Consider the following 13591-nt stretch of genomic DNA (forward strand, 5'->3'; position numbering starts at 1 on the left):
TTTCTTCAGTTTTTCTTGTTCTTTGAAGTCTTGTGTTTCTGTCTTAACATGTGAAGTAGAAAATCTCCTCCAGTCTTTACTGACTGACTTCAGAAAAGAAATACTATCATTTAGCCCTGCTAGGGCTTCTTTTTTCAAATCTTCTATGGATATACCTGCTCCACACTTCCTTCTCCTTCTTAAGGAGAATTCTTAAGCTTGTATGCCCTCTCTTGACCCCACTATGCACTAGTCCAGGTGCTGAAAGCCTCTCTTTTGCTTTCCAAAGGGTAGTACTAAAACTCAAGTTTGTGGCGTTTCCACAGACCACAGGTTTGGGCCAGCTTTCTGCAAGTTCTCACTAGCTATCTGCCAAACCTCACTCTCCTTACCATTGGGAGCATGTACAGGGGGCCGGCCACAGCATGGATATGAGTATGTGAGGCATATGGAGTGTTGGGTGTGCTCATAGGCCAGCTGGGCGAACCCATGGGCGAGACATCCCTAGCATCTTGTGGGAAGGATTTTTGTTGGAGTCCATGACCTGATAAGTAGGATTCATGTCCCCATAATGCCCTCTGAGAGTCCTAGCTGCTGTTCTCCCAGCAGCTTCCAGCCCCCCTGTAATGCAGCTCACTCCTCAGTACCCTGGATGGGGTGAGAGAGAAACGGGCCACTTTGGCAGCATCCTGCACGGCTGGGCAAGCTGGGTGCTCACTCACACCCTCACACTTTACCCTGCAGAAGAAATCACAGGCCAAAGAGGTTTCTCTTGGCACTGAGCTCTGCTGCCTTGGAAGAGGGGTCACATGGGTAAAGTCAAACTGTTCTTGTTACCCTCTCCAATGCATCCAAACTCATATTTTTGCTCTAATGGTGTTCTGGGTCTTCTCTGGAAACCAGGACTTCCACATCAGCTCTCTCATCTGTGGGTGATTGTCTAAGACAGTATCCTCCAGGGACCCCCAGACCATGGCTGAGAGGGACTGGAGCTGGTTCACAGGCTGCTGCAGGGTCTGCAGCCGGGACTGAGGTCTGTCTGCCTGTCACCCAATGCACAGATGGTCAAGACTCCTCTGGAGTACCTTGAGCACCGTGCTGGATCCCACAGCTCCCACAAAGGCACTTCTGTCCTTAGATGGATGCCAAATGCTGTTGTTGAGGGAAGGATACTGGTGAAGAACATCCTATTCGGCCATCTTGCTTACTTCATTCTGCTCGTTACTAAATGTTAATGGTGATTATCACAGGATGGTAGAATATCAAGTGATTTTTATTTTCTTCTTTTTACCTTTATTGATTGATTTGCTTCTTTTTTTTTAATTTTCACAATGAGCAGGTGTTGTTTATATAACAGAAAAAATGAAACTAGTTTTACTGTGGAGGAAAGAGTCTTTATGATACTGAAATGAAATTTGCTTGCTCCCAACCTTTGTTTTTGGTTCTTGCTGAGAAAATAGTAAGATATTTATACAGTTTATGTCAAATTGCCAATCAACAACAATTATATTCCTGCCACAGATGATTTAATCTTCAATATGATATACTTATTTCTGGATTTTTGTTCTGAACATATATGCCATGAGCTTGGAGCTAGCAACTACCTACTATTTATTCAACATTTACTGTGTCAGATCTTTTTTTTTTTTTTTGAGGAAGATTAGCCCTGAGCTAACATCTGCTGCCAATCCTCCTCTTTTTGCTGAGGAAGACTGGCCCTTAGCTGATGTCCGTGCCCAACTTCCTCCCGTTTATATGTCGGACGCCTACCACAGCATGGCTTGCCAAGCATTGCCATGTCCGCATCCGGGATCCGAACCAGAGAACCCCCACCAAGAAGCGGAACGTGCGAACTTAACAGCTGCGCCACTGCGCTGGCCTCTGTGTCAGATCTTTTCAGCACATCCTCTCAACTGTTTCTCGGGTAAGAATAATTGTCTCCATTTTAAGATGAGAAAATTAACACAAGACAAACAGCTAGTAGGTAACAGAGTCAGTCTTCAAATCTAGTCCTGACTCATTTCAGAACTTGTACCATTTATCATTATGCTCTGTCACTAAGTCTGCAAAAATAACTAGACCATACATCCTTGTCCTTACATGCCTGCAGTGTGTCTATTTATCTGCAGAGGAAGCTCATACGTAGACGTCAGCTCATTGAATCCTCATGGCATCTTCATGAGGCAGAAATGTCTATTTTTAGAGATAAGGCAAGTAAAGCCAGAGAGAAGTTAAGCTCTTCCCAACACTGCACAGAATGTAGACAAGAGACAGGCCTTCTGCAGAAAGTGGTTCCTAAACTGAACCTCACCATTTCGTTCTCCCTGGAACTTTTGTGCTTTGAGATTTCTCACTGATTCGTGCTTCAAAGAAGCCTATCCAGGGGTCTGAAACTCCAGAGAACTTCTAGACTTATCTCACACTAAATATGAAGTATTAGGCTGCAAGAGGATCCATGCATTCCTTCCAAATTATCAACACCACATTAGACTTAATAAACCATCTTTTCCCCAAGAACTCAGAGAGTTTTTCTTGTCATTGGAATCAATAGAAACATGATTTTGCCTTTTGTGCAGACAGAAAGAAGAGGTTTAAAACTATTGAGTAGTCTTTTAGTGTAATTCAAATTTCTCTATCCATCCTCAAGCATGTGCTCAAATAGAATCGACCAAACAGGAGATTTGCATGCTGCCAATTGACATACCTCAGGTCACAGATGTCCTACCCATTTGCATGGTGTGTCCTAGTTTTGTTTTCCTTGAGAGGAAAACAGATATGCTGCGTACTCAGGGAAAAGAAGTAAGAGATTGAAGCTGGTTATAACGTTTCTATTTCTAAAAGACCTCTGCCTAGCCATGGGTTATTGGAGTACAAGCTGCTTTATGTCCGTGAGGAGGTCCTCCAGCCCACCCTGCCCCCCCATCTCTGGCCCAGATCCCCCTCACATGGTCCGAGGACTGTGTTCATCACCTGGAGTGAAAGCTGACAGGAATGAGCACAGGCAGGGAGCAGCGAGACACGCACACATTGTCATGCATGACTGGCCAGCAGCCATCAACGGCAATTAAACATGGAGAGCGAGGGATCTTTTTGGACAGGTTCAAGTTCCCTGGCGCTGCTGTGATTAGATGTTTTGCACTGTCGCCCTGTAGTCAAGATGTGACATATTCCTTTCCTCTTGCTCTTTTCTCATCTCTTTTGTGCCATCCTGGTGCTGCCTGATCACCCAGCACAGACATTTAGATAACTTCATTTCGACAAGCCTTTGGTTAAAGCAGATGCAAGAGGAGCCAAATCAGAGCGGGTCCTAATTCAAGGGAAATCAGGTTTTTTTAATGCTATAATATTTTCCAGATGCATGAATTTTAGCTTAGTAGTTATAACCTGCCAAGGAGGAATTCCTGTCATTATTTCCTTTTCTTTGGGCTAATCTACATCCTGAATTGGATTCTGCAATTTGGTTTCTTTAGAACTGTGCTGTTTTTAAGGGAACTGAAAGAATGCTAAGCTGTGTTGTTTAAGTGTCTTTGGCCACTTAATCCTTACAAACTTTGTGATAGTCAGGTTGCTGTAATTCTTAAAATGGTTGATACGTAAGTAAACAGAATATATAATTATGAAATTGGCCTTGTGGGGAAAAGAAAGGGGTTCATTTTAACAAGGTTAGATACTAGTTTGGAGTACAAGGGATATGGAATTGATAAAGGAAAGAAACCCTGTCTCTCTAAAGATAAATGAAAACAGAAGGAGGAAATTGTCATTTATCTCTGCCCCTAAGATCTGCCTACAATCATGATTAATTTCTCTTAGTATGATCATTCCCATCGTTCCTCCATTAATTGCGTAATTCACCAATATTGAAGGAATGCCTTCTATGTGCGAAAGGTATAGAGTGGGGATACAAAAAGTATAATTCAATGTGACACTCATTAAGCCCCCATATGTGTTAGGAACTGTCCCAGGCATGGGGATACCAAGAGGACTAATGTCAGATGCCAGCTGTCAAGGAGGGGACGCAGATATGTCTACACATAAATGCAATAAGAGAACCCGAGAGGTGGAATCCAGGAAGCAGGACTGTGAAGTCACAAAATTGTAGCGGCATCTGTATATGGAGCAGATAGAAAACAAATATCTATCAGATGCAACAAAGTGAAATGATTTTATAAGTTGTAACTGAGGGGGACGGGAGATAGTAAAATGTAACTAGCAGGTAGGAGATGATCGATTAAATTAAAAGCACAGTGTCTATTTTTACTCCTTTAAGATGGGTAAAATGTCATTAATGGAGATAGGTGTGCTGTGTATTGTTCTATTATTGGGAACATAAAAAATGCTTGTAATGCTGTTCCTTGCATCAAGGCTGGCCTCTCTTAAGTTTTTAAATATTAAGGTCTCCTTCGAGGGTATTTTAGGAATTTAATCCAGAAGTTTGGGAAAGTACTATTGTACGTGATTTGGCTCCGAGTTAGGAAGAAATGTGTCTACTTCATGACTTAAGGTATTCCCTTTTGCCTCCCCAAAACTTGGGTTGAAAAGTAAGAGCTGTAGATAAATAGGAGGCTTTTCCGGGGGTAGACCCAGGGTGACAGACTTAAGCTGTTTGAAAGTGAGATCACTTACATTTTGATACATGACAGAGACTCTGCTTTCTCGCTGAGGAACAGTCCCTGCAGGTATCCCGGGATGTGGGGCTCATGACTTGCATCCTTAATGTGTGAAAGGAAACAGGAAAGGGACCCAGTCAATCCAAAAGAGAAAAGTGGTAAACGAGAAAGTGCGTAGGCTAACCCTGGCTGGAATTTCAGTTCTCTGCCTTCCTGGCTGTGTGTTTTGGAGCTAGTTTCCTAACTTCTCCAGGCCTTAGCTTCCTGTTCTGTAAAAGGGAAATTATCCCTATTAATAGGGTTACTATGACATCAGAGGTAATGGATTTGAAATGTACCTGACCCTTAGAAGGTGGTCCATAATTATTACCAATAATTATTGTGATTATTATTGGGTGGGTTCTAGCGAATGCAGCCTTGGAACAGTCTTGATGTTTTGTACACAGTTCAATAGGTGATGGTTAGAAAATAAGAGGTAAACCAACAAAATTGGATTCTGGCTCTTTTAATTTTATAAACCCTATCTAAGCTCATAGCCGGCCCTGGTGGTCTAATGACTTAGATGCGGTGCTCTCGCCACTGCGGCTTGGGGTTCATTTCCCAGTTAGGGAACCGTGCCACCCATCTGTCAGGTGTCATATTGTGGCAGCTATGTGTTTCTGTGATGCTGAAGGCTGGGCCACCAGGATTTCAAATACCAGTAGAGTCACCCATGGTGGACAGGTTTTAGCAGAGCTTCCAGACAAAGGCAGACTAGGAAGAAGGACCTGGCCCACCCACTTCCAAAAAATTGGCCAGGAAAACTTTATGAATAGCAACAGAGCACTGCCTGTTATAGAGCCAGAAGGGGAGAGGATGTTGCAAAAAGATCAAGCAGGGCTCTGCTCTGCTGTCCACAGGGTCACCGGGAGCTGGAATCAACTCAATGGAGCTAACAACAACCAATTTCAACTTATGCTTGTAGTTTTGGAGTCCAGCCTTCAAGAACTGTCTGCACATCGTTAACATCCTAATTCGCTTCTAAACATTTTTAGTGTCTGCTCCCTTGAAAATTGTCTTAAGAGGATTTATCTTTAATGCATGGGATCTAAAGAATTAAGCATGTCAGGGTATCAATACTAGAAAAGCCACTTGACATTGATTTTTCCTCTCTGTGAAATGGGGATAAATGGATCATCCACTACTGAAGTGTACCTGAGAAGTAGCAAATAAAGCTGAATGGAAAGCAATGTAGGAAGCTCAGTGTGTGTATTAGTTATCTTTTGCTGTGTAACAAACCATCCCAGAACTTAGTGACTTAAAACAATAATCATTTGTTAGCTCACAATTCCATAGGTTGGCAATTTGGGCTGGGTTCATTTGTGCAGTTCTTTTGATGGTCTCACCTGGGCTCACTCATATGTCTACAGTCAATTGGCAAATAGATTGAGGGCTGAGTGGTCTAAGATGGCCCCACTCATATGTCTAGCAGTTGGAAGGCAGCCAGCCAAGACACCTAGGTTTTCCTTGATATAGCCTTTCCAGAAGGCTAGTTTGTGCTTTTTCATAAGATGGCCTCAGGATTCTAATTGCAGAGAGAGAAGGCAAACTCTAATATTGAAAGCAATTTCTGAGCCTCTGTTTGAAACATATTTGTTAATCTTCCATTGGCCAAAGCAAGTCACATAGCTAAGCCTAGAATCAAGAAATAGAATCTGATGGAGGAATAGACTCCATCTCTTCATGAGAGGAGCTTCAAAATATTGTGGTCATTTTTTTCTATCTACCACAGTGAGGAAATATAAATGAAGCAGGAGTCCCAGTTCTACCACTGGGCAGAAAGGCAAGGGTATAAAGGTCTAAATAATTTACAGAGCACCTGATAAGACTAGAATTGATGGAGCTTACTCAAGTAAAACTTCAAAAAGATAAAAGATCTTTTGAGCAGGTCTTCTGCGAGTAGGGGTGGATGGGAGGAGATTCTGCTTAGTACAATAGAGAGAGCCAGATTTGCTACTGCTGTTAAGAAACAAGCCACATGGGGGCTGGCCCCACTCCATAGTGGTTAAGTTCAGCATGCTCTGCTTTGGCAGCCCAGGTTTGTCAGTTGGGATCCTGGGCATGGACCTATACCACGCTGTGGTGGTGACCCACAGACAAAATAGAGGAAGACTGGCACAGATGTGAACTCAGGGCTAATCTTCCTCAAGCAAAAAACGAGGAAGATTGGTGATAGATGTTAGCTTAGGGCAAAGCTTCTTCAGCCTAAAAGGACAAAAAAACAAGCAACAATCACATCCTGTTGGTTTGGTGGGCTGGAGTAGAGAGTTCAAGTTGTACAATTATGAAGAAGGTGGACAACCAAGCTGATAAGTGCCAGTGGGAAGAGGATCTTTAATTAACACTTAATTCTCTAGAAGGCAAAACAGGTTCTACTCCTAGCCTTATGATTCACTGAAAAATAAAAACTTTTACAAATTATTTCACTTCCTTGAAGACTTACCTATCAAATGGAAATTATGGGATAAATAATCTATATTCTATTTGTGCTTTAAAACTTGATTTTACCTTTAATATATTTTCACTCAGTTAATTCATTTAGATCCTGCCTGCTTAGAGCTTACAGAATAATGCAGAAATAGACCATTCATTCTTCCATCACATATTTACTGTGTAATGGACGGTGTGCTAGAACTGGGAAACATCAGTGAACAAGATGAACAAGGTCCAAGTCATAGCTGATGGATGGAGTGGGAGCGGGGGAGAGAGAACTCACAGGGAAGCAATCAGCCAACATGACAGGTACCAATGATGTTAAACGTCACGAGAACAATCAACAGAGTGATGAGATAGAGTAAGTGTGTGTGTGGGGATGAGTGGGTGTGTGTATATCAAAGGCTACTTTATTATCACCAAGGAGGTCCTTTCTGAGGATAAGACACTTAAACTAGATGAGAGGGAGCCTGACATGTAAAGAACAGAAATGGAAGAATGTTCCAGACAGAAGGAATAGGAAGTTTAAAAATCCTAAGGCATAAACAGGTAGTGAAAACAGAGAATCGTGGTGGGGAAAGTACAGGGCTCTACAAGAAACTTTGTAAAATCAAAGAAGAGAGCCTCAATCATGGATAGAGATTCTCCATGAGCCAAGCTCTTAAGCACCAAATAGTCCTATGAACAAAGACTAGCAGAAATCCTAAAAGACACTCAGGGATTTGAGAGACACTAAGAAATTAATTTGTACCTTAATCACAAGCAATACCAATTACGAAAGAAAATGTTGGGAGATTAGTCTATGGAAACCAATGGAAGTGACTAGATGAAGAATTCTTTCATGAATTCAAATATAAAACTGCAAAAAGATTGACCCAGGAAGACTGAGGCCCACAATGCGAAAAGCTCACAAAACTGGAGAGAGTAATAAAGAAAAATCTAACCATATTTGGAGACTGGAGGACAAAGATGAAAGAGACGCATATTTTGGGGATGTTTGGTGTAGTACTTAGCAGGTAGATTATAGAAAGAAAGCCAAGTTCAACTCCAGTTTGGCCTCTATCTCTTATATCAAGTAAAATGATACTCAAAAATTAAGCATGTAGAACAAGAATGTTGAAAAAGACATTGAACTTCAGGATAGGGAACAGTGATGGAGGTCCTGGACAGATGAAGCAGGCATAGGAAAAGAATGAGCTGAAGTATGGGGATATACTTGGGAAGGTTTGACATCAAGTGGCCAGTTATTTGTTGATAATACATCCTTATTTGCATTATCAGCCTGTATTATTATGGTTTCGGTTTTGTCTAAAGATGAAGGGCAAATAAATATATTCTGCTTAACAGAATATTAATGGCACTATGGAATCATTTCTGTTATAATCAATATTTACATTCACATGGAACTTCTTTCTCAAAAACTGTCTTTTCATTTCTACCCTCATTTATCACAAAACTTAGTCATTTTCTTTCACGACAGACTAAGGTAATTGCTATGAGCTGATAATTCATCACCACCATCGTCATCATCATCTTCAACAACACCTTTATAGGTTGTATTGTGCTCTGGCACACTTTATCTTATATAATCTTTACATCTACTCTGTGAGGCAGGCAGAGCAACTATGATTTTACCCCCGTCTATAAATGAGATAGAGGAGCCTCAGAAAGTATGAGCAATATGTCATGATAACAGAGCTAGGAAGTTGCTCATATATACTCAAAGCCAGATTTTTCATTCCATGTCCAGTGCTTTTTATACTTAACCATCTTGTGCTCATTAACTTAAATACATCTCTCTCCCCTCCCCCCAAAATGTGGAATAAATAATTCACAACTTTTAATTTATGAATGTGCCATTTGTGTACAGAGGATTGTCCAGGTTACACTTGAATTTCAACGTAAACAAGCTAATATCCCTGATTTTTCTCATTTCCATGCTCTTGACATACACGCTGTTCCTCTGATGAAGACATTTCTCAGGTCTGCTTTTGCCTCAGTGATGAAAGGCTCAGTGGGGTCCAACACACTGAGTTATTAGGGTCCTGTGATCCTGTGCTTTGTGACACTGTGTTTGGGAGGATTGCTACAGCCCATCTCTATGAGCCCCTCCAGCTCCCAGGGCTGGAGTTCTCAGGCCTTCGGAAGATAAATATCTTAATAGAACAGGAATGTAAGATCTCTATCATCACTCCAGAGGAACCAATTCCGGAGTAATCCTCTGTGTTTGGCTCATCTCACCAAATCCTTCTCTAAAACACAACACTGTTCTCCTACAACAAGATAATCTGTAGGGAGAAAACTTACAATCAAAGAAGGGAAATGGAGAAGAGTCTGGTATTTCTTGTTAATTTGATAGTTACGTCTTAAACAAACAACTCAGAGGCATTTGAAATGAGTTATTTATTTTGCCTCTGACACCCCTGTCTCAGAACAAAAGCAAATGTACTATTAATTCTAATTTGCAACACTAGTCTGATTTCGATTTCCATCTCAATTTACTTTTATGCTTTGTGGTGGTGTGGGTGTGTGTTTAGGATCCAGAGATGTTACAATAGAAAGATTGGAGTGGATTGAAACAGATGCTTATGAGGTTTTTTGCTCGGTTTTTAAATTTTACCTGTCTTTTGGTAAGTTTCCCCTCAATCTGCATATCACTAATTTGGTGATACCTATTCTTTTGAAAAGTGACCCCTTCTTTTTTTTTTCCTGAGAACCTCTGAGTATTCCATTAACTGCTAGATTGGCTCCACAATGTCTTTGTAATGGCTTTTTGCCTCCTGGGAGATTTCTCTCTATCTTATATCCTTAATTAATAAGTTCTTTACCAATTGCCACACAATAATAGAGTATTCTTTTAAGCTTAGCAAATGTGTTGGTGCTTGTTAACTCATTCTAGGTCTCTATCCTAGAAAATCTGTGTTGATACCACTGATGGAATTTCCACGCACACAACTGTAGGTACTCTAGTCCTGAGAGAAGGATGGCACAATGGATTCCCCAGCCTTCAGATGAGCTTAGGCAGGTAACCACTTCTGGGTGGGAAAGGCTATGTGGCAAATAACAGCAATAGTTGTAGGAGAACAAAGATTAAGAAAGTCATTTAGATTCTTGAGTGTTCCTGAGGAGAGAAAAAACCAAAAGGTGACGTTACCAGTCCCCTGTCGTAATGCATCTGACTACAACTTCCCAGGGGCCAGTAAGATGAAATTGAAGAGATATCTCCCCATCATCACCTCATTTACTCCTTCACTCATTCATTCTTTCAATAATTTTTCATATTCTTCAGTGGTTATTATATGCCAGGCTTAGACTGACAAAGAGGAATAAGACACAATCCTTACTCATAAGAGGAAAGTCTGTCAGGTGTCTTCCCGGAAGACCAAACGAACAAGAGATGTAGGGAGGGAGGAAATTACCAGTTGAATATTCTTCAGACAGCATAGGGAAGACTACTCCAGCCCATGCCCTAAGGACTTATATGCCATACTCTAATGAAATGTTAACCTGAAACTTTTCAAAGGACTAAGGGGTCCAAAGTAAGAAGCTAAAATGCCACCACAAATTGAAAAGGGGAAGGCATGGGAGTGAGGAAGGGAGACCTTGCAAATCCATTGGGAGTTTGATAAGATTAGAATATTAAATACTAGATTTGAAATACTAGAAAGTAATGGGCCTGAAGGAATAGTTCAGATCTCTCATTCTGTAGATGAGGAAACAGGCAGAGAGAAGTTAAGTACACCGTCTGAGGCGAAATAGCCAATGAGTGGTAATGTGACTCTTGCCTTGCCTTTCTCCATTCACTCTAGTGATGTCCTGCTGACTATTTCTGCACTCAAGTGTCAACCTCACCTCCTGCCTTCACATTCCCTCTGCCCTACTTCAGTCCTTCCTTGCCTGCCATCCAGACAATGCAAATAGCCACCTTCTTGATTCTCTTCTCCCAGTGTTTCCCACTCTATACAGCCCCCACTCAGAATTGGTTCTTTATTAAGAGCTCCCTGTTGCAAAATCTTTGATGGATCCTGTGCCCTACTGACTAAAGGCGAATTGGGTACAGCATTCAAAATCCACCTAGATCTACCTCCAACCTGTCTCTCTAGATTCTTCCTACATTTTCTTATGAATCCTGTGCTCCAATGGCCCAAATCGCACATTTTACAGACCAGTTCTAAGTATTTGCTCCTGCTTTCCCCTCTACTCCCATTCAACTAACATGCATCACATACTATCCGAGGTGTTGGAGACACAAAGTTGACCAAGATAGACAAGGTCTCTGTTCTTTTGGGGATGATCTTCTAGTGTAGAGCCTTTGGCCAGTGTCCGTATAAATTACCATTTTCTTTATGTGCTATGACCCAAAAAATGTTTGGGAAACACTGTTCCAGTAAATGACTTGAATCTCTTTCAGTTCCTTCACTATCAAAATCATATCCATTCTTAAAGATTCAGATCAAATGCAAACTTCTCTATGAAGCTGTCCTCAATTCCCCCCATTGGTAATTTCCCATCTGTGTGTTCATGTTTAAGTCCTTTGCAAGTTCATTCCGTCAACAAATATTTATTGGCTACCCACTAAAAATGCCTGGCATGGAGCTAGGAGTTAGGGTTACAGCAATGAAGAAGAATAGATGACTCCTTCATTAGACCATAAGCAGGGACTACTGCTTACTCATCTTGGTATCCTTATCCTATTTAAAAGATTTCTGGATTATTTCATTATCTTCTACATTAAATTCACAATATGCTTAAATGCACAATTCGCTTAATGTATTTTATAATAATAATGATGAGTAGTAGTCATAACAATAATATTAACAATAACAATGGCAGGGCTGGCCCAGTGGCATAGTGGTTAAGTTCATGCACTCTGTTTTGGCAGCCCAGGGTTTGGCAGTTCAGATCCCGGGTGGGTCCTATACACTGCTCATCAGGCCATGCTGTGGCAGTGTCGCACATACAAGGTAGAGGAAGATTGACACAGATGTTAGCTCAGGGCCAATCTTCCTCACACACACACACAAATAATAATAATAATGGCTTTCCATTCAGTTTCATTTAATCATCACAATGATCTAATGAAGTAGTTATTCTCATCATCCCCCCTTTACAAATGAGAAAACTGAAGCACGAAATTGTTAGCTAACTTCCTCAAGGTCACATCAGTGGAAGGTGGCACAAGTATTCGATAAATGCTTGGTGAGTTGACGTGTGTCACCTAATTGATCCCATCTTGAGGGCTAGGTGATATTTAAAATATAATTACTAAGAAATCACTGGCATGTTTTAGTGATTTTTTGAACCCAAATAACCAAAAATGTCTACAACCCCTTTATCCCAAAGTAAAATTGAGATCATAACCCTGGGGAACTGCACAATAAGCCATTCGCCAATTAAACACAAGAAACATGGGATGGATTAGCAACACCCAAGCAGTAGTGGTTTCATTAGAAGGTGAATTAATCACTTGCCAAAAGAGTGATCAAACTGGCTGTCTAACTCTAGAGGGTTATGCAGGCTTGGTACCAAGAAGTCAATAAACAACATCAGTAGTCTAATAATGCACCTACCTGAGGGAGGGGACCAGATCAGAGGATCTCATGAGTCTGTCATTCTCTTTGGTTCTGCTCTGGTCAGTGTTGCGTCACCACCTTCTCTTCATCCTACAGTTCTTCTGTAGAAAATACACATTGCTCATGGGCCCACCCATCTCTGCCTTCTCATTTCAAGGCAAAATCTCTTCAGAAAAATGCTGTGTCAAGAGCAAAATGCCACCAAAACTAAAAATCACAAGAAGACATAGGAAAGGACTAAGTCTGCCGGGGGATTTGGGGAAGGGAGAATGTAATTACCTGAGTTGGAACTTGGCCAGCAGACAAGGATTAATGCAGAAATAGGAAGGTTTCCATCCTGTGAGGAGTTCCAAGCAAGCCTTTGGGACCAGAGGTGGTCAGGCTCTATGCATTACGTTTCACTTGATTTCTGCCATGCCTGGGAACGCAGTGGGCCCTTGCTGAAACATGAGTTCCAAACTGACTTAAAGCACAGCATTGCTTCCTAAAGCATCAGCATTATCAATTGCTCTGGACAGTCTAGGAAGCAAAAGGGATTTAAGTGTTGGCAGGATTATGAAGTGCAGTCCAGCGTGTGAGGAGAGAGGAAGGGAGGACGTGCTATTTCAGGAACACGGACAGGTTGTACTTAGAAACTCCCTAGTGGCTCTCAAATCTTGTTCCTCCCTTCCCTTCCCACGGCCACCAACAATTCAAGTTTTTTCCCTTGTATTTGGCAAGGATTGTGGCAATGAAGACACTAAACTCTCGGGGGAGCTCAAGCTTCCCTGGTGGGTTCTATGTCCTAAGTTGAAGGAGAAACTCTTGACGCTGCTTAGAAATGCAGTGTTAATGGGTGTTGTGGTAAGAACCAAAAAGTTGATGGCTGTCCCTCTGTCAGGAGTCCCTCTGTCAGGAGCTGCCTACTCTCTTGGATAGTTCCATCTCTCTTGTGCTGTCGCAAAGCAGCCTGGGACTTCG

At 41.6% G+C, this 13591-nt stretch overlaps 1 long non-coding RNA gene across 2 annotated transcripts in view; it reads right to left on the bottom strand.

The window, feature by feature from the left end:
* The window catches only part of LOC111771281 (uncharacterized), a 38069-nt gene extending 24862 nt beyond the window's left edge, over nucleotides 1-13207 (bottom strand). Inside the window, exons 1-3 of one of the 2 annotated variants that reach the window (XR_002805021.2) lie at nucleotides 12911-13193; nucleotides 12629-12732; nucleotides 4603-4688 (exon numbers count right to left, since the gene is read on the bottom strand). This is a non-coding gene — a long non-coding RNA (uncharacterized lncRNA). Of the gene's footprint in view, nucleotides 1-4602; nucleotides 4689-12628; nucleotides 12733-12910 lie in introns of those variants that run through there. The other variant, XR_011434283.1, reaches the window with a different exon arrangement.
* Between the last annotated feature and the right edge of the window lie 384 nt (nucleotides 13208-13591).

This window comes from Equus caballus, chromosome 30 (genome assembly GCF_041296265.1).
Source record: "Equus caballus isolate H_3958 breed thoroughbred chromosome 30, TB-T2T, whole genome shotgun sequence".
NCBI lineage: Eukaryota > Metazoa > Chordata > Mammalia > Perissodactyla > Equidae > Equus > Equus caballus.